This window comes from Pinus tabuliformis, chromosome 1_2 (genome assembly GCF_031772625.1).
Source record: "Pinus tabuliformis cultivar Carrire ecotype Pingquan chromosome 1_2, CPIR1, whole genome shotgun sequence".
Classification (NCBI taxonomy): domain Eukaryota; kingdom Viridiplantae; phylum Streptophyta; class Pinopsida; order Pinales; family Pinaceae; genus Pinus; species Pinus tabuliformis.
In genome coordinates, this window is record NC_142298.1 from 911,557,518 (window position 1) to 911,576,942 (window position 19,425).

The following is a 19,425-nucleotide window of genomic DNA, read 5'->3' on the forward strand; positions in this document are numbered from 1 at the left end:
GATATTAACTTTAAATCATATAAATGAATGACTAATTATACATCAATATAAGATTCATAAATAGATTACAACATAATTTGATGCATAAACACGTTTAATCTCAGAAACATAACAACATTCCTTTTATTAAAGTTAGCTACAAATAAAGTGGAGAAATATGACCTGAGTCCTCCTCCTGCTCCAAGCAGAACCGTCCTCTGGATCCGTCCTTTCCCGACCTTCAGAAATATTCCTCCATCACCAATACAAGGATATCTCAAGCAAGATGGAGGATATCTATAACAAGGAAACAAGGGTTTCTTGAAGCTTTGGGGAGTGCCAGAGGCACATGGATTCCTCAGACTTGATCAGGGATAATCTCACAATAGTATCAATATCTCATATCTTCTCCCTTAAGGCCTTCCCATGGAGGTTTATTTATACTTCTCCAAATTAGTTTTTTCAGTTGGGAAACAATTGGGCCAAGGGAATAGGAGGTGAGTAACAGGTAAAACCCGTGAACTCTGCCAAAATTAAGGAAATTTAATTTTTTTAAGTGTTTTAACATATGTACATAGGTTGGATATATGCTGACCCACATGTACACACTTTTATCACAGGGGGAAAGTAGCGTATAGGGAATAAAACACTGTTTTTTAGATTTTGGACCAAGTCTGGAAGGAAGGGTTGCCCTAGGACATAATCAGAGTATTAGATCTACCAAGAGTGGTAAATGGTGGTATAACAACAGTAGGAGGCACAACTTGTACAGATTGACGAAACTACACGCATACAGGTTAAAAACTCATCCGAGCAGCTGGCACAGAGTGGACAGGGTTTGTAGTCGCAGGAGCAAGACTTAGCTCAAGAATTTGAACAGATGTTAAAGAAAATGGATACAAATTTGGTGCAACCAAAGTTAGATCAGGATACGGACCTCATGCCTCATAACCAAGAGGTCACTCCATCGACTTCACCAGGTCCCAAAGAAGAGCAAGTCCCAAGCAATCAAGGAGACACAAAGATCCTAGAAGACAATTCGGAAGCATAGATGCACAACATATCTTTCGACGAGTCGCAACACAGGGTGGTGCAGTCGCGCAGAGTGCCTACTCTAGATTTCCACACATCTCCTACACAGTTTGAAGAATGAGTGATCATATCTGATGTGTGCAAGCATCCAGTAGCATTGGCCGACGCTACAAGAGCATATACCGAGGCCACCAGCTCTAGTGTTCAATTCTTGATAGCACAGAACGAGTGCATGGCCAAGAGTTACAAGAGGCCAAGAAGGGAGGAGAATGGGTTAAATCATCCACCAAAGTGGATTTGAAGAGATCGATACTGGATGAAGTATCATCCCTCGAAACAGTCATGCAAATGTATGTATTCTAGATTCAGCACCGTACATAAGGTAGTTGTCCATCTCAACGGTTGGTAGCAATACTGTGCTAGGAGAGGACGCATCTGATCAAATCTACACACTGCTATTGATCACATGTAGACATGGAAAATGAGATACAAAGAAGCCCCATTTCATTTTCCAAAGATGATGAAGCCAAAGGCGGTAGAGTTGAAGGCATGCATCAGGCGATAGATCTGAAACTATGAGGAACTCATACATCTCATCACCAATTTGTAGGCTTCGCATGCACGTACATTTAGAAGCATGGATTTTATTGTGCATGTGCATGCGATCCCATCTATTGGCACACTTACCGAGGCGAATTCGAAGAACCAAGTCTGAACAGAGTTGGACATGTAATTTGATGAGTTGATGCATGTAGCCACCAGCGCAGACTTGGATATCAACGCAGACACTATTCATAAGTATGTTTTTGGTCTGGTAGCACTCAAGACTATGATGCACATGTTAACAAACGAGTTGGAAAGAGGTTCCAGATCAGTGTACCTAGATGCAACAGAGGTGAGAGTTTTCTTTCAACAAGATGTCACCAGTGTGCACGCGGACACCATCATGGACTACCAAGCTTGGCATCAGTTCACCACTGTCAATCATTGCGAGGATGTCGAAGACTTGGTCTTCCCACAGTTGTCTAAGTCTTAGTGATAGCTTTCATGGCTTTCTCTAGCCTATTTTGTCTCACATGGGTACATGTGCATATTGTAATGTAACATCTTGTAAAAGTGAAAGACCAAGTGTCGATTGTCAAATGTAACAATCATGTAGTAGTTGAAGAGTCATGAGGGTAGGTGAAGAGTCACAAAGGGGAATGTGAAGGGTCACCCCACCCTTTTCTATTTATAGAACCTCATAACTCATTGTACATGCTTTTTGGAGCCACGCTTCCTATAGGTATATCTTATAGAAAGATTGGAGTGTATTGTAATGAGCCTTGGCTTCTCCACAATGCAGAGCTAGTATATCTATTTGGAGGAGCAGGCGACAGTGACCGTAACGTTTTGTTGTTGGAACTAGTGTTTGGTCATGGTTGCATGTATCATTGGAACTTTCACTTTCTTAATATAACAGAGCCATCACGTTTCATGCATATATTGTTGTTGTATTTCGGTTCTCTTGGTTACACTAACTATATATGTATATGTTTTCTTACACATGTATGTATGGACTCTTTCTATATATGTATGTATGAATCTTGTTGAGATGTGCTGTTGGTTTAACCATCACTTTGGATTGTTTGTTCACCTGCCCTCCAGCTTGTGATGTATCTTTTCTTGTGTGTTCCCTTCCAAGCTACGTGTTTCCACAAGTTTTCAAGGGGCACACTCATTCCACTTTCTGTGTGTTACAACCCTTCATGCACCTTCCTTGGCTTGTTGCACCGATCACACCCTAGCTACCAATAAGGACATTCTTCTTGCCTCTACACACAACCGCGGTCAAGGCGATACCGTATGACCCACTGCTGGGACTCTTACACCAAACTGTCTGAGGTCTAGTTGGAACACCTTACTGGGGAGATCTGCTAACATGTTGGTAGGTCCAGCACCATCAACAGATAGTTGATTGATGAATGCATAGTGTGCATGTACCAATGTAACTTTTTTATATCTAATAGAAAGTTGCGATTTTTTCTTTGAAAGAAGAAAAGAAAATACCAAGAGAGGATTTTTCTCGGATTTATTGTGAAAATATTCCAATATCCACTAAGGTCATATGAAAATTTTGCAACCTTCCTTGTAGTGGAGGCATACTTCAAATATTTTTTTTTATTTTTTTTTTATTTCTAAGTAACTAATAAATTTAAATCAACATAAATATATTTTGATAACAAATTTTGTTTTATTTCAAAGAAAATAAATCATGTAAATCCTTTGACTATTATTTTATGATTCATGGATGGTAAATGGGGTAAACCATCATTCTTAATTGTGGAGCCTAACCTTTAAGGGGATTAATAGAGTTGAACCTGTTCTCCCCCACCCACCCCCCCCCCAAACCAACTTTGTTGACAGATCTGAAGTCTAGATCATAATAATTTGAGCTCACCCTTGAGGATTTCCCCCCCATAACAGACACCCCCTCCCCATTCCAAGGATAGTACCCAAGGAAAATCAAATTCTATAGAATCTCAAAGTTTTTTCATGTTACTTACAAGAATAGAAGATAGGTGACAAGGATAACACTCCATCACACAACCATTCGAGCTAGACCTAATTGACATAAATTAATTTCAAATTTAATTTAATAAAATAAAATAAAAACTTCATTTCCCAAATAAAAAGCAACTAAGGAATTGTACATGTGCATAACACATGATGCTGGGATATTTAATTTTTTGTTTGGTAAAAATTGACATACCCCCAAAGTGGAGGAAAGGGAACATCAAAGTGAATTAGGGTTTTAATGGTGTTCAAAGATCAAGCGGTATTATATTTGGATAGAAAATGAACACTTAAAAAATTCTTCTAGTGTTGTTAAATGTGAATAGATGCATAGTGGTAGGATGTGATGTGGGAGTTTGTGATACACCCACTCATCATTAACACAACCCCAATAAATGTTAATAAAGAAATGAAATGGATATATATATAAATATTCTTCTAAATAATGTTGGAATTGAATGAAATGGAGGGTTATTGTTATGCATTAGGGTATTTTTGTGGGTCATGGATACAATTCAAATAGAGCTTGGAAAGCATTTGATTAAAGAGGATACCTAGTCCAAAGTGCATGAGAGGATCATCACCTCAACAATTTTCATTGGCAATGACTCATTGAATCCTAATGGACACATCTCAAGAATGGAGTTCCATCCAAAATTCAGAAAATTTACTTGGAAAATAATGAGGGAAAAGGCTCCAACAAATATTACCATTGAACACCAAACCTTTCGAGGAATATATGTATGATTTCCAATTAGAATTAATATATCCATGGAATTTAATTTAGAATATTTAAGACAAAAATAAGTGAATGGTTTATTATCTCTTCTACTTGGAATATAGAAGTATGAACATAACATGAGAATAAATGTTATGGTGAATTAATTTGTGGGCTTGGAGTAGATATATTTTGTAAAGTTGAACTTGAGCCACATTTTCGGCCACAATGTGTTATTATTGAGACCTCTTTCATTCAAGAATGCCATAGAAAGCAAAGGACTAATAAAGAAAAACAAATTTCTCAATTGTAATTTTGCAATAATTCAACTAGCTAATTCATCAAACATTTTAGAGACAATTGGTTTGTGAATAACTATAACAGCCCCGGGTTAAAAGTTCATGTAATAAAGTTAATAAAGGATAAACAAGACCAATATCATGGGACACGTATTCCAAGCTGAATGTGGGGAAAAACATCCTAGTGGGCATCACTTGTTGTTTATTATGGATAAGGAAATTGGCAAAGGAATTGGAAAAGGATTTGGAAAGGAAAAGTGACAATTATTGGCATTTATTTATAAAAATAAAGGAAATTAGGAGAAAATGGAGATGAAAGGTCACATGTTGCATGTGAGGAGGAAATTGAAGTAAAATAGAGGAAAAATGAAGAAATAAAAGGCATCAATAATAAAAAGGCTTCTAAGGATTCGTTCACAAATTTTTGTCAGCCTTTTGTTAGTTTAGTTTTGGAATTGGTTTTAGAAAGGAGAAGAGAACCAAGATGAGAAAGAAATAAAGGAAAGCAAGGAAAGTACAGGAAGGACAAGGAAACGAAAGGACAAGCAAGGAAAACTTGGATCAAGCGGCTTTAGCTGGAATACTTATAGGTAATAGGTTCCATGTGTGGTTTCCTAGTTGGTTGGTGAATGCATGGTACATTCATGAGTGTATTTGGTTATCTTGTTGTCATTGGCATGGGTTTTTTCAAGTGTGACAATGGTTTCAACCTTACCTAGCCAGTTTTGGATAGCCATGGTGTGATGGAATTCATTCTTGGTTGAGCTTTGGATTTCCATGTAGAAATTTTGAACAATAAAAACTTATTCACAGAGATTATACCGATTATACACTATTGCGAAATACATGCATAATACATAACCTCCTCTACATTGATCATCAATTTAGCAGCATTAAAAACAATGAAACATCAATCGCATGCACACATTAACACAGTATGTAACCCGGGGAAAGCTTACAGCTGAAAACCCCACACTATTTGTATATTATAATGATTGAGAACATCTAACAATACATAGTACAATACTCCTCACAAGTACTCAGTACTATCTCCACCTGTTACACACAAAAATAGCTCAGATCCGAACAAGTCACAGGTTCAAATATCCTTCGCTGTTTTGCCTGCCTGCAATGCACAATGCTACAAGAGAATCACGTGAGCACAAGCTACAATTGCCTAGATATTGGCCCACACTATGCAGTCCTCATTGGCATAACTCAATCCATGCATGTGCAAATCTCATGCACAACTGATAGCAATCTCAACCTCTAACACCTGTCTCCACTGAACTGTACATGCACTGAGTTAACTGATGTATTCTTCAGTTGCATTATGAGTTAATAATTAGTGAATTAATTAATAATTTAATTCACACAACTCATCACTAGTGTATTCTTTAGTTAGACTGAATACAACTAGTTCAACCAAGTCAAACTGAACACAACTCCATCAACTCCACCAAACTCAACCACATGAGTTCTAACTGAAGTCTTGCATGCAATAGCTCAACTGACCCACAAAGAAAGCGTATTTCCTTCTGACAGCTGCATGTGCCACATCTGTAGCTCAAACTGAAGTGCTCCAAGAGGATAAGATAATGCTTATAGTCCAAATATTATTATGAGCTAAAAGTATTCGACTGTTCTATTTTTAGCGTAGCAGTCTAAAAATAGAATCTGCCCATATGTATAAAAATATAAGTCCATCTATTTTTACCAACATGACCAATCATCCACAAATAACATACTACAACTCATAGACCATGATCCAAATGTCTAAAAATAGACATAGTCTAAAAATAGACTTTGCGCCAAAAATAACCTGCGGACCCACTTAGTGATGGCGAATCCTTTCCACTAAGCTCCATCATCTTGTTGCATTTTCAACACTCCCTCTCAACAAGATATGGATTATCTGCAACCCCTATCCTGCAACTCTGGAATGTTCTGCATGCAACACATTTGCCCGGTCTACTTTCTCCAACAACACTTGGAACAAAAACACTCCCAACTGACCACTTTGTTGGGCTAGGAACATACTCTGATGCTGAAGCTCTACCTGCTGCTGACAAGTGCTCCCTCTTTGACATCTGCGCTACTGCAACATCTACATGCATCTCGCACCATTGCACACCTCTCTGTGCCACCTAGCACTGTGCAAAACACTTGTGCCTCTCGCATTGCTGCAGCCTGCTAGCTATACGTTGTGCTGGGATTCCCTACACTGTCGCTCTCTCTGCCACTCCATCTGCATCTGTCTCTACCCAATCAGTCAGTTCCTGCTACTCCACATTGGGGCTCCTGTAGCAAGGTCTCATCTAAGAGGTTGGGTACCTCAAGGATCCTACCCCTCCTCCTTGGAACGATCAATCCACATCACCCCACCTCCTACCTGGAGGTATGCTTGCATGCGATCCCTCTGCCCACCTGGCTCGAAGTTTCCCCCTACTGGAGGTCTTTGCATGAGTAGATGTCTCTACTCAATCTCCTCTTAGCTTCCCTTGTTGTGGCTACTCCACGACCTCCTAAAGTTGCTGCACCAATCGTGGCTCCTCCACAATTGTCTGAGACTTCTTCTGGCTCTGCATGTTGAGAGGTAATATACCCTCCCTCTCAACCACCAAGTCTCCATCAGTTGCCTCACTGGTAAGGCTTTGCATGCATCTACATGCAACTGATAAAGGTTCCTAACTCGAACCCCTATCTTCTGGGTTTCTCCAGTTGTCTTGCTGCGCAGGAAAGCCTTTCCCTCGCTGAAGACAACATCATATCCCTTGTCTTCTAAAATCGCCACAGAGATAAGATTCTTCTTCAATCCTAGAACATGCATCACTTCCTTCAATCTAAAGGGTTTACCAGACTCCCTCTCAAAGGAAATGGTACCGATACCGGTCGCACTGTATCTACCATCATCGCTCATCTCGATGTGCACTCCAAGATCTTTCTTATCCAGATCAGAAAACAAATCTCGATCTCCTGTCATGTGAGAAGACGCACCACTATCCAAGAACCACACCGATCCCATCACACTTGAAACCAAGCATGCGATCAATGAAAAATCAAGCTCAAACTGCGAGGCTAGAGCCTCTCCTGCTGCAGATCCAACAGCTTGCTTGTTCTTCTTCTTCTGCAGACAATCTGTGGCATCTCCATTGTCAGATTTGATGTTTTTGAGTTTATCCTTGAGTGCCAACTTCCTCTGGTCACTCTTGCTTTGGAATAGATCTGTCAATTCTTTCCACATCAAGTATGGAGAAGCCTTTCCATGCAGGCTGGATACAATGTGATCCTTCACGCCCTCCAACAGAATCCTTCGACACTTTCCTGTCTTCTTTTGCCAAACCTCAATGTGAGCAGCATCAGTAGGCTTTGGGACCTCAGCCTCTATGAACTCCTTCAGGCCATTGTCATCTAACACCGCCTCCATCCTGTCTTTCCATGCAATATAATTTGAGTTGCCTTCAAGAGCATACTCCAATCGCAATCCGTTGAAAGACATTGCCACGTTGATACCAAGAAAACACTACTGCAAATTCGAATTCCACCAGCTCCAAACTCAACTGCCTCTGATCTAGAATTCGTGAGAACAAAGTATTTCTCGTACAGAGATTGAATGTATGGGCTTTTACCGGATATCTCACCTTCCAAAGGAAGGATGAATCCAGAGGCTACCTGGCCCAATTACAGACTCTGCCTGAAGAAATAAGATGTAAACACTTTCTGAATAATAGATCTGATGATCAACAGCTCTGATACCATGTAGAAATTTTGAATAATAAACACTTATTCACAGAGATTATCCCGTTTATACACTATTGTTGAATACATGCATAATACATAACATCCTCTACGTTGATCATCAATTTAGCAGCATTGAAAACAATGAAACATCAATCGCATGCACACATTAACACAGTATGTAACCCGGGGAAAGCTTACAGCTGAAAACCCCACACTATCTGTATATTATAATGATTGAGAACATGTAACAATACATAGTACAATACTCCTCACAAGTACTCAGTACTATCTCCACCTGTTACACACAAAACTAGCTCAGATCCGAACAAGTCACAGGTTCAAATCTCCTCCGCTGCTTTGCCCGCCTCCACTGCACAATGCTGCAAGAGAATCACGTGAGCACAAGCTACAATTTCCTAGATATTGGCCCACACTATGCAGTCCTCATTGGCATAACTCAATCCATGCATGTGCAAATCTCATGCACAACTGATAGCAATCTCAACCTCTAACTCCTGTCTCCACTGAACTGTACATGCACTGAGTTAACTAATGTATTCTTCAGTTGCATTATGAGTTAATAATTAGTGAATTAATTAATAATTTAATTCACACAACTCATCACTAGTGTATTCTTTAGTTAGACTGAATACAACTAGTTCAACCAAGTCAAACTGAACACCACTCCATCAACTCCACCAAACTCAACCACATGAGTTCTAACTGAAGTCTTGCATGCAATAGCTCAATTGACCCATAAAGAAAGTGTATTTCCTTCTGACAGCTGCATGTGCCACATCTGTAGCTCAAACTGAAGTGCTCCAAGAGGATAAGATAATGTTTATAGTCCAAATATTATTATGAGCTAATAATATTCGACTGTTCTATTTTTAGCCTGGCAGTCTAAAAATAGAATCTGCCCATATGTCTAAAAATAGAAGTACATCTATTTTTACCAACATGACCAATCATCCACAAATAACATACTGCAAATCATAGACCATGATCCATATGTCTAAAAATAGACATAGTCTAAAAATATACTTTGCACCAAAAATAGCCTGCGGGCCCACTTAGTGAAGGCGACTCCTTTCCACTAAGCTCCATCATCTTGTTGCATTTTCAACATTCCGAAAGGTTTTGGATCTGGGTGAGGTGGTTTTAGAAAAATCCAAAGGGTTGGGGTGGAGTTGGTTTTCTCCGGGAATACCTCAATAGGTGGATGGAGACAAGAAAATTCCTCAAGGGATGGTGAAAGAATTCTGTGGCATCCAAGCTTGGTTTGGTTTTTTGATCTCGGGACTGTTTTAGGTGAGATCACGGTAGCATAATGGTGGAGTTGGTTTAAAATTTGGATTCCCTTGGTTGTTTATGTATTGTTTTATCCCATGATATCCCACATCCATGCTTGGAATATGGCACGGTGGTGATTAGATGAAAGAAATATTTGGTTCAGCCCAATATATGGTCGGGTGGTATATGGAAGTCCCTAACTTGGTTTTCTTTTGCATATGTTAATAAGAGATATTTTCCTCTTGTATTTTATGAGTAAATGTACGAGTTATGATGTGGCTTTGATGGTTGTTCTATCATTGTTATTATTCTGGTTATATGTAGAAATTATGGTGTAGATTTACAACTGCTCATGAGGTTCTAATCAAAACCGCAAGACACAAACCTACTCTACTACTATGGGGAAGTTAATTCACAATTTAGAACAAAAAATTTAGACATGCAATAGGAAATAACACACATGCACATATTATTTTTTCTGGAAAGAATTCTGCTAAAAACCTGATGGGCCTCTAAATAAGACATAAATTAAGGCCCATCTCACCATCCTTAAGCACATTAAACCTCTCTTTTTGCATTATATAATGTATTTTAACTTTAATATATTCGTTAGGAAGGTTTATGGATAATTGCATATTTTTGCTTAATATTATTTATTTTTGTGGAATATTGTGAGAATATTGGGCAGATTATGGAGATTTGGAGGACGAGATAATTAGGGACCTGCTCCCTACTACAAGAGGATCAATATTAAATAATAAATCAACAAGATATTATGGAATTATGGCACAGATTGTGGAGCTCCAATGATTGATAAAATCTAGGAATGTGTTCCCTGCCATTTAATGCAAATTCCTAGTATTGGGAACTAGATCCACTAATCAAGGGATTTTGGTGGGGAAAGATTCCTTATTTCATGGGGAATGATTCCTAATCATTTTGTATAAGTACCAAGTCGAATTTTCCTCTAGGGGTGGATTTTTATTAGTCTTCTTGTGGAGAGAACTCATATTTTTGCAGCTCCATTGTCATTTCTTGCAAGGATGTAATTGTATTGATGGAAATAATGAAGATTGGTGCCATGTTTAGCTTCAAAATATTGGTCTCCTTCATAGAACTCTAAGTTTCCTTGGAATTGTATATCCCAGGAGCCTTAGAGCCCTTTTGTCTTATATTATTTTCTTCTTTTCACTTCTTATTCACATGCGTCTCTTGTTCTTGTTTCTTTCTATTTTGCATTTAGTATTAATGATTTCTTGTTGTAGGATTGAGTTAAATGGTTGATATAAGTTTTTTTCAGGATCACAAGCATCATTTCATCCTTGGAAATGATTTGTAAGGTCCTAGTAATGATTGAGCTACTTGGATTAGTTTTCTTATTCCCAAATCTAGATTTCTGGAACTCCTTTGTGGCAAATAACAGTAAATTTCTCCTATTTTTTAGAGCATTCTAACGAGATTTAATATAGTTGGTTATAATTGAATTAGATCACAAAAAAAATTCTAGTTAATAAAAAAATTACCCCATTAAATTTTCACTTGATTAGGTTAGGCATTTGATAGATTTACTAGCTCACTAGTTCTTGAATTTCTAGATTTTAGACTAGTAATTTTATGCCATTTTTTACCATGGGTTAACAAAGGTATTTTTGAGTGATTCCACTTGGAATGGAGACCTAAAACATCATATTCAGTAAAAAAAATTGTCCCATCCAATTTGGATTTTATTTGGTTGGTCATTCGATGAATTATAACTCCCTATAGAAAATCTTATGTTTCCTGTAGTAGTACTACAGAAAACCCTGTAGTAGCCTTCCAACATGCATATACTTTCCCATATTTGCTCAAGAAGCTTGGTTATTGTCCCATAGAGTTGAATCAATACCCCTAGGCTCTAAATAAATGATTATGGAAGACTAAATACCACTTAAGACTCGCCTCTTTACCCATGCAAAACATTTCAACGATTTGGGTTAATGGACAAATTTATGAATTGGATAATACAATGATGATTTTATTGATTGCCACACAATCAAATTTGTTAATGGATATAAACTCTTTGAAATGTAATGGTTTACATTTAGTTCATGATATTTACTTTATGCAATTAGAACAGGTTTCTTTCCTTGTACTTTCTTTCTTGCAATAGGTTGAGGTTTCCATTTCTAGCATTTCGTTTTCTGCAATTAGTTTAGGATTTGACTTCAATACATGCACTCCATTACATCATGATAGCAAAGGAAGGACAAATTGTATGCTGCAAATATAGTGTCGATACCTCTTAAGTTTGTATGAACCCAGGGTTGATAATTAAAGTTGGTAGCCTTGAGAGTTGCAACATTCTTGTTGCAGTATCGAGGCTCATCACTTTTTGGTGTCATTGTCGGGGAGATGTCATAGTATGCATTGTTGTATTCTATAGTTGATTAATTTCTTTTCAATTTTTACAAAAACAAAAATTATTTTAATTAGGCATATTTCATTTCAAAAACAAAAAATTGCATTGCATTAGTGTTTTCATTCAATCATAAAAACAAAAAAAATTATCCAACACCAACCCACCCCCACACTCCCCCCCATTTGATCACATGGTGTAGTAAGAGCCACATCACCATTCGTTTTTGCAGGTGGAAGAATAATAGGTGACAGAGAAGGTAGGAGAAATGGATGGAGATGACGGCAATGAAGAAGATCCTATTGGATTTCCCATTCAATATACTGAGATCAATATGCATATGAAGAACATCCCTCCATATTTTCTTCCAAACTTCCATGGTATGAGGTCATAGGATCCGGAAACCTTTCTCTTTGAGTTTGAAATTGTTTGTATATCTTATGGTTACTTATTAAACACTAAAAAATTGATATTGTTTCTGGTGACATTGAATGATAGAGCTCTTAAATGGTTCATGAGTTTAGGGAGTAATTCAATAAGATCATGGAATGATACGCAAAAGATATTTCTAGAAAAATATAAAGATCATGATCTTAAAGAAGAAATATTTAGAATGAACCAAAAAGAAGATGAGAGCCTTGAGGATCTAATAGAGAGGTTAATGTATAATGTTAAGAGGGAAAAATTACATCACTTAATATCAAACACACTAAAAACCCTCTTACTTAGAACAATTAGGGATGAGTGGATTGAACTCCTTGATCTCATGAGTAGAGGTTATATATACCAATTATCGTTTAAATAAATTTGTGAAACATGCAAACACATATCAAGAGGAAGGGAAAGAGTAAGTCAATCAGCATCAAGATCAGTAAGTCAAGCTAAACTTGGAAATTTTCTTAATAACTTTAAAACATAAATTCTTAGAAATCTAAGTGAACAAGTAGAAATTTTAGGAATATAAAATTAGCAAAAAGAAGATGATGATATGTGTGTTGTCCATGAAGAATCACATGATGTTAAATATTGCCCCTCATTACCAAGGTTGAAGGAAGTTTACCAAGATGACAATGGAGTAAGTCAATTGCCAATGCAACTATGTTATGTAGCTACAAGAGGACCATGGAAGCCTATTCAACCTGATATGATGCAAGAGCCTAATTCACAATTTCAAGCTTATCCACATCTAGCTCAAAGTAATTGGAACACACCCTTTCCTTGGAAACCTTGGCCATCTCAACACCAAAACCAATCTTGGCAAGGAACTTATGGGAGCCATCCACAATATCCTCATTATTTTCCTCAATATCCTCTATACCCAACTCTATGGTATCCCTACCATTCACCTCCACCACAACCACAATAGCTTAGCCCACTTATAATGTTGAGGTACAAAACTTCCAAACATCTCCTCTTGATCTAAATGGTATTCATCTTAGCTTAGGAAGAGTATCACAAAAAGAGATTTTATTGATGTCATTGAAGGAACACATCCAGAAGAAGAAGATGCAGATGAGAAGACCAAAGGATCATGGGTTGCACTTGATGAAGATCAGACATCCAAATCAGAGATTGATAAAGTTCCCTCATGGTTACCATCAAATCCTCCATGTGTTCAAGAGAAAAATCAACAAAAAGAGGAAGATTTGAAGGCCATGGAAGAATAAGACATCCAATATGATCCAACTGAGCAAGTGGACAAGGGGCATCACAACTATATTGAAATATGGTTCCAGACAATCACTAAGTTGCAGCAATACTCTCTTCTTGAACTGTGCTTGACATCATCAAAGTCAAATGATTCGGTCTCTTACATCTAGGTACATTTCAAAAAATGCATTTCAAGCCTACACATTAGTTTATCTATCATCTTGTTGTGCACTTGGCTTCATTGGAAGTATTCTTGCACTTGAAAATGATTTTTTTCTCAAGTAGAATAGGATAAGAAAAGAAATAAATATGAAAAATAAGAGAAAAAATAAAAATATCAAGTGAAAACCTCCTTTGAGGCACCTAAAAAAAAGAAAAAAAAGAGAAAAATAAAATATTTTAGGTGAAAGCCTCCTTTGAGGTGCCTAGGCAGACCTACGAGTTGAAAACCTCATTGAGGCAGCTAGTAGGCCTAGACCAAAAAAAAGGAAAAAGAAAAAATCCTTGCTCCATGTATCTCTCTAATGAATGTAGGTGCTCTCCAACATCTGCAAGCAACAAAAACAAGTTGGCACCTAAGAAAAGAAAAATTAGTCAAAAATCTAGTCAAAGGAAGTCAAACTTGGACTTTCTCCTCCTTTGCTCAGATGCTCTAGAAGGACCAAGGCCATGAAAATTATTTTTTTCATATCTTGAAAACCATGCATCCATTTGCCAAGCTATTTCAAGTGGAGATGCATATGGATGATGCTAACATGATCAAGCAATTACAGCAAATTCCAATGCATAGTTTTCGAGAATTCAGCCTCCATCACCTATAGTCATTTTTTAATTTTCTCGGTATTCAAGAATCCATTTAAAAAGTTGTTTCATGGGGAGATGGATATGGATGATGGTAACATACCCAAGCAATTTTAGAAAATTCTTGTGCATGGTTTCCAAGAAATCGACCTCCATAAACTTCATCCATTTTTACTTTTTCTCGAGATTTGTGCATCCATTGGCCAAATTTGTTTTATGGGGAGGTGCATAAGGATGATGGAAATATGCTCAGAAAATTCCAGTTCAATCCATTCTACCATTTTGGCGATATGGAAAAAACAAGGCAAATCTGTTGTTTCCTATAGTACTACTATAGGATGTCCTATTTCTACTACAGGATGCCTTGTTTTACTGTAGGAAACAGGCCGAAAGATTAGGATATAGTAGGAAAGGTAGAATGAAGTATGGGAAAGGTGTCTAATGGTGGAATAAGGTATAGGGAAGGTGAAAATTACCCATGGACAAACCCATCACTCCAAGAAGGTCAGATTTGACTAGGATAGCTTGCTCATGGTAACAGGAAGATAGAGGTTTAGAATAACCAAGCCATGAAGACCTGTGCAGAAGAAAACAAAGGAAATTATCACCTCTAGAGGACCATGGATCAATAATCAACTCAACAGCAGCATGCATGTCTCTCCAACAACCATCAGGTATGTATAGGTATGCAATATTATTGACCTCTTCTCTTAAGCATATTATAGTTAGAAATTTGTTGTCAATGCATGAGAGATGAGGTTTTATAAGCTAAGGATGGGTCTGCAGTCTCGGTCACCTTCAACTAGTTAATTGCAACTCACTCCTTCACTCATGCAATGTGGAAAAGCCAAATTAGGAAGGGTGATGATTTCGAGGAATGGGGACAATAGTTAAAAGAAGTAATTTTTGCAGCGACCAAGTCACCAAAGAAATCCAATCCCTCCATCCACTCCACTACATTTTTGTGCTTGTCCTTGCAGAACTTACAACCAAGATTCTTAACAGAAAGGATCGAGAAATTCACAAGAGAGAGGCCACCAGATCCGTGAATGAGGCGCAATCAGGTCACTAAGTTTCTCAGAGGATGAGCAACACTTTCAGCAGGGGGGTATGATGGGCCTCTAAATTAGACATAATTTAAGGGGCATGCCTCTAAATTAAACATAAATTAAGGCCCATATGACCATCCTTTAGCACATTAAACCTCTCTTTTTGCATTAGATAGTGTATTTTTAACTTTAATATGTTCACTAGGAAGGTTTATGGATAATTGCAGATTTGTGCCTAATATTATTTATTTTTGTGGAATATTGTGAGAATATTGGGCAGATTATGGAGATTTGGAGGAGGATATAATTTAGGGACCTGCTCCCTACTACATGAGGATCAATATTAAATAATAAATCAACAAGATATTATGGAATTATGGCACAGATTGTGGAGCTCCAATGATTGAGAAAATATATGAATGTGTTTCCTGCCATTTAATGCAGATTCCTAGTATTGGGAACTACATCCACTAATAAAGTTATTTTGGTGGGGAAATCTTCATTATTTAATGGGGAATGATTCCTAATCATTTTGTATAAGTACCAAGTCGAATTTTCCTCCAAGGATGGATTTTTATTAGTCTTATTGTGGAGAGAACTCGTATTTTTGTAGCTCCATTGTCATTTCCTGCAGGGATGTAATTGCATTGATGGAAATAATAAATATTGGTGCCATGTTTAGCTTCAAAATATTTGTCTCCTTCATATGAATTTGAGTTTCCTTGGGCTTGGCCATCCTAGGAGCCTCGTATCCCTTTTGCGGCAATTGCTTTTCTTCTTTTCACTTCTTATTCACGTGCATCTCTTGTTCTCGTTTCTTTCTATTTCTGCATTTAGTATTCATGATTTCTTACTGTAGGATTGGGTTAAATGGTTAATGTAAGTTGATTTGTAGGATCAAAATCATCATTTAATCCTTGTAAATTATTTGTAAGGTCATAGTAATCATTGAGCTACTTGGATTAGTTTTCTTATTCCCAAAACTATATTTTTGGAACTCCTTTGTGGCAAATAACAGTAAGTTTCTCCTATTTTTCAGATCATGCTGACGAGGTTAAATCGAGTTGTTTACACTTGAATTAGATAAAAAAAAAAAAAAATTTAATAAAAAAAATACCTCATTACATTTTCACTTGATTAGGTTAGGCATTTGATAGATTTACTAGCTCACTAGTTCTCAAATTTCTAGATTTTAGACTAGTAATTTTCTGCCATTTTTTAGCATGGGATAACAGAGGTATTTCTGAGTGATTCCACTTGGAATCAAGACCTAAGACATCGTAGTAAATAAAAAAAAATTGTCCCATCCAATTTGGATTTTATTTGGTTGGTCATTCGATGAATTATAACTCCCTATAGCAAATTTGATGTTTCCTATAGTAGTACTACAAGAAACCCTGTAGTAGCCTTCCAACATGCATATACTTGCCTAGCTTCTCTCAAGAAGCTTTTTATTGTCCCTTAGGGTTGAATCAAGATCCATAGGCTCTAAATAAATGATTAGGGAAGACTAAATACCACTTAGTACTCGCCTCTTTACCCATGCAAAACATTTCAGCGATTTGGGTTAATGGAAAAATTTATGAATTAGATAATACAATGATGATTTTCTTGATTGCCACATCCAATGAATGTTGTTAATGGATCTAAACTCTTTGAAATGTAATGTTTTACATTTATTTCATGCTCTTTACTTTATGCAATTAGAATAGTTTTCTTTCCTTGTACTTTCTTTCTTGCAATAGGTTGAGGTTTCCATTTCGAGCATTTCATTTTCTGCAATTAGTTTAGGATTTGACTTCAGTATATGAACTCCATTATATCATGAAAACAAAGGAAGGACACATTGTATGCTGAACATATAGTGTCGATACCTCTTATGTTTGTACAAACCTCAGGTTGATAATTAAAGTCTGTAGCTTTGGGAGTTGCAGCATTCCTATTGCAATATCGAGGCTCGTCAAAACCCTAATGCCTTCTTGCATTAATATGATGAATAGAGAAGAATTATAATTTATTTTCTCAACTAAGCACAACCTTCAAGTGAATAACCTATCTCTTTTCTCACTGAGAATTTGTGACTTGGACTTACTCAATTTATGCCTCTGCTTGAGCCCCTATTTCCTTGTGCAATTCTTGAGAAATTAGGCCCCTATTATTTTGGAATTTCTCCAAAGTGGATTTTGAAATTCCCAAGGTTGATCATATGACTGCATACAACACTTGTACACTCAAGACTAGTCTACAACTGATGATACACTGCCTTGGAGTCTTCACCATAGCTGGGGAACTCAAATTCTCTACATGCACTAGCTATTTTGGACTGATTGATCAGTTAATTGGATGATCACTGAGTTTGACTGAAGTCCCACTACACACCTAAACTTCCACTAGTTCATCCAATTGTTGGAATTAGTTTAAATAAAAAAACATGAGATAATTGACTTTGATTACTAAAAATTAGCAATCACACATGCTAAAATGAACTTTAAATCCTCCAACTCTAATTTACTGAGTAAACTAGGTGATACAAGCCATGTCACACAAGTTAATTGCATCCAAGTTGTCTACTAATGTGGAAATGTGAATTTTCTTAATTTAATCAAGGCAAATTCAAATTAAGAATTTGTTACTGCATTTTTCAACACTCCCTCTTAGCAAGAAAGGGATTATCAACCACCCCTATCCTACACCCGTGGAACTCAAACTTCCCTCTTGACAAGGCCTTTTTCAAAATGTTAGCGTCTTGTTCCTCAGTAAAAATGTGTTGAAGCAACATTATCCACCTCTGCACATAGTCCCATAGATGGTGATACTAGAAATCTATATGCTTAGATCGATCGTGAAAAATAGGATTTTTAGAGAGATTGATGCAACTATGATTATCATAGTAGATCATAGTTGGATCCATCATCTGACCAAACATCCCAACAAGTATATTTCTCATCCATATCGCCTCACATGCTACTTTAATGTAGCTAGTATTCTAGTTTTGTCGAGCTAAGTGCCCCAGATATTTGCTTCCTACTGTACTAGGAAATAACTGCAGACCTGACACTAAAAATTCCACCTGATGTACTCTTTCAACATGATGGATTCTCTTCCTAATCTACATCTATGAAGCCACATAGCTTCACTCCCTTTGTCCATCTGTACCATAGTCCAAACTGGGTAGTACCTCTGAGGTACCGTAAAACATGCTTAGTTGATTTCCAAAATAATTTGGTTGGCCTAACCATAGCTTGGCTCATCTAGTTGACTTCATAGAACATTTCTAGTCATGTGTTCACAAGATACATGAGTGAACCCACTAGTTATCGATAAATGGTATCATCCACTTCCTCACTCAAAATGACATCCTCCTTCCTCTAGTTGGTCACTAGAGGTGTCTCCATGTGTCTACAATTCTCCATGTTGAACTTTTGTAGTATCTCATTTGAATATTTTCCTTGAGAGGTAAACATTTCCCCATCACCTTTCCATACTTCCAACCCGAGGAAGTAGTGCATGAGACCCATGTCCTTCATTTAAAATTCCCTTGAAAGATCTTATCAGTTGCTCATAACGAGTTAAAATTAAATCATCAACATATAAAATAATAATAAGAAATTTACCTTCTACGAATATGTGATAGAGGTTTTCATCTTCTTCACTTTTGGTGAAGCCAAAACTGGTGAGATAGTTATCAATCCTGGTGTACCAAGCATGGGGTGCTTGTTTGAGACCATACAACATTCTCTTTAGTCTACACACATGAGGCTCTCGATAAAATGTCTCAAAACCATCTGGTTGCTCGATGTAAAACTCCTCCTCCATAACCCCATTGACAAATGTTATTTTTACATCCATCTAGTGGATCTTCCACCCCATCTATGCAATAAGAGTAATAATTTATCTAATGGATGAACACCT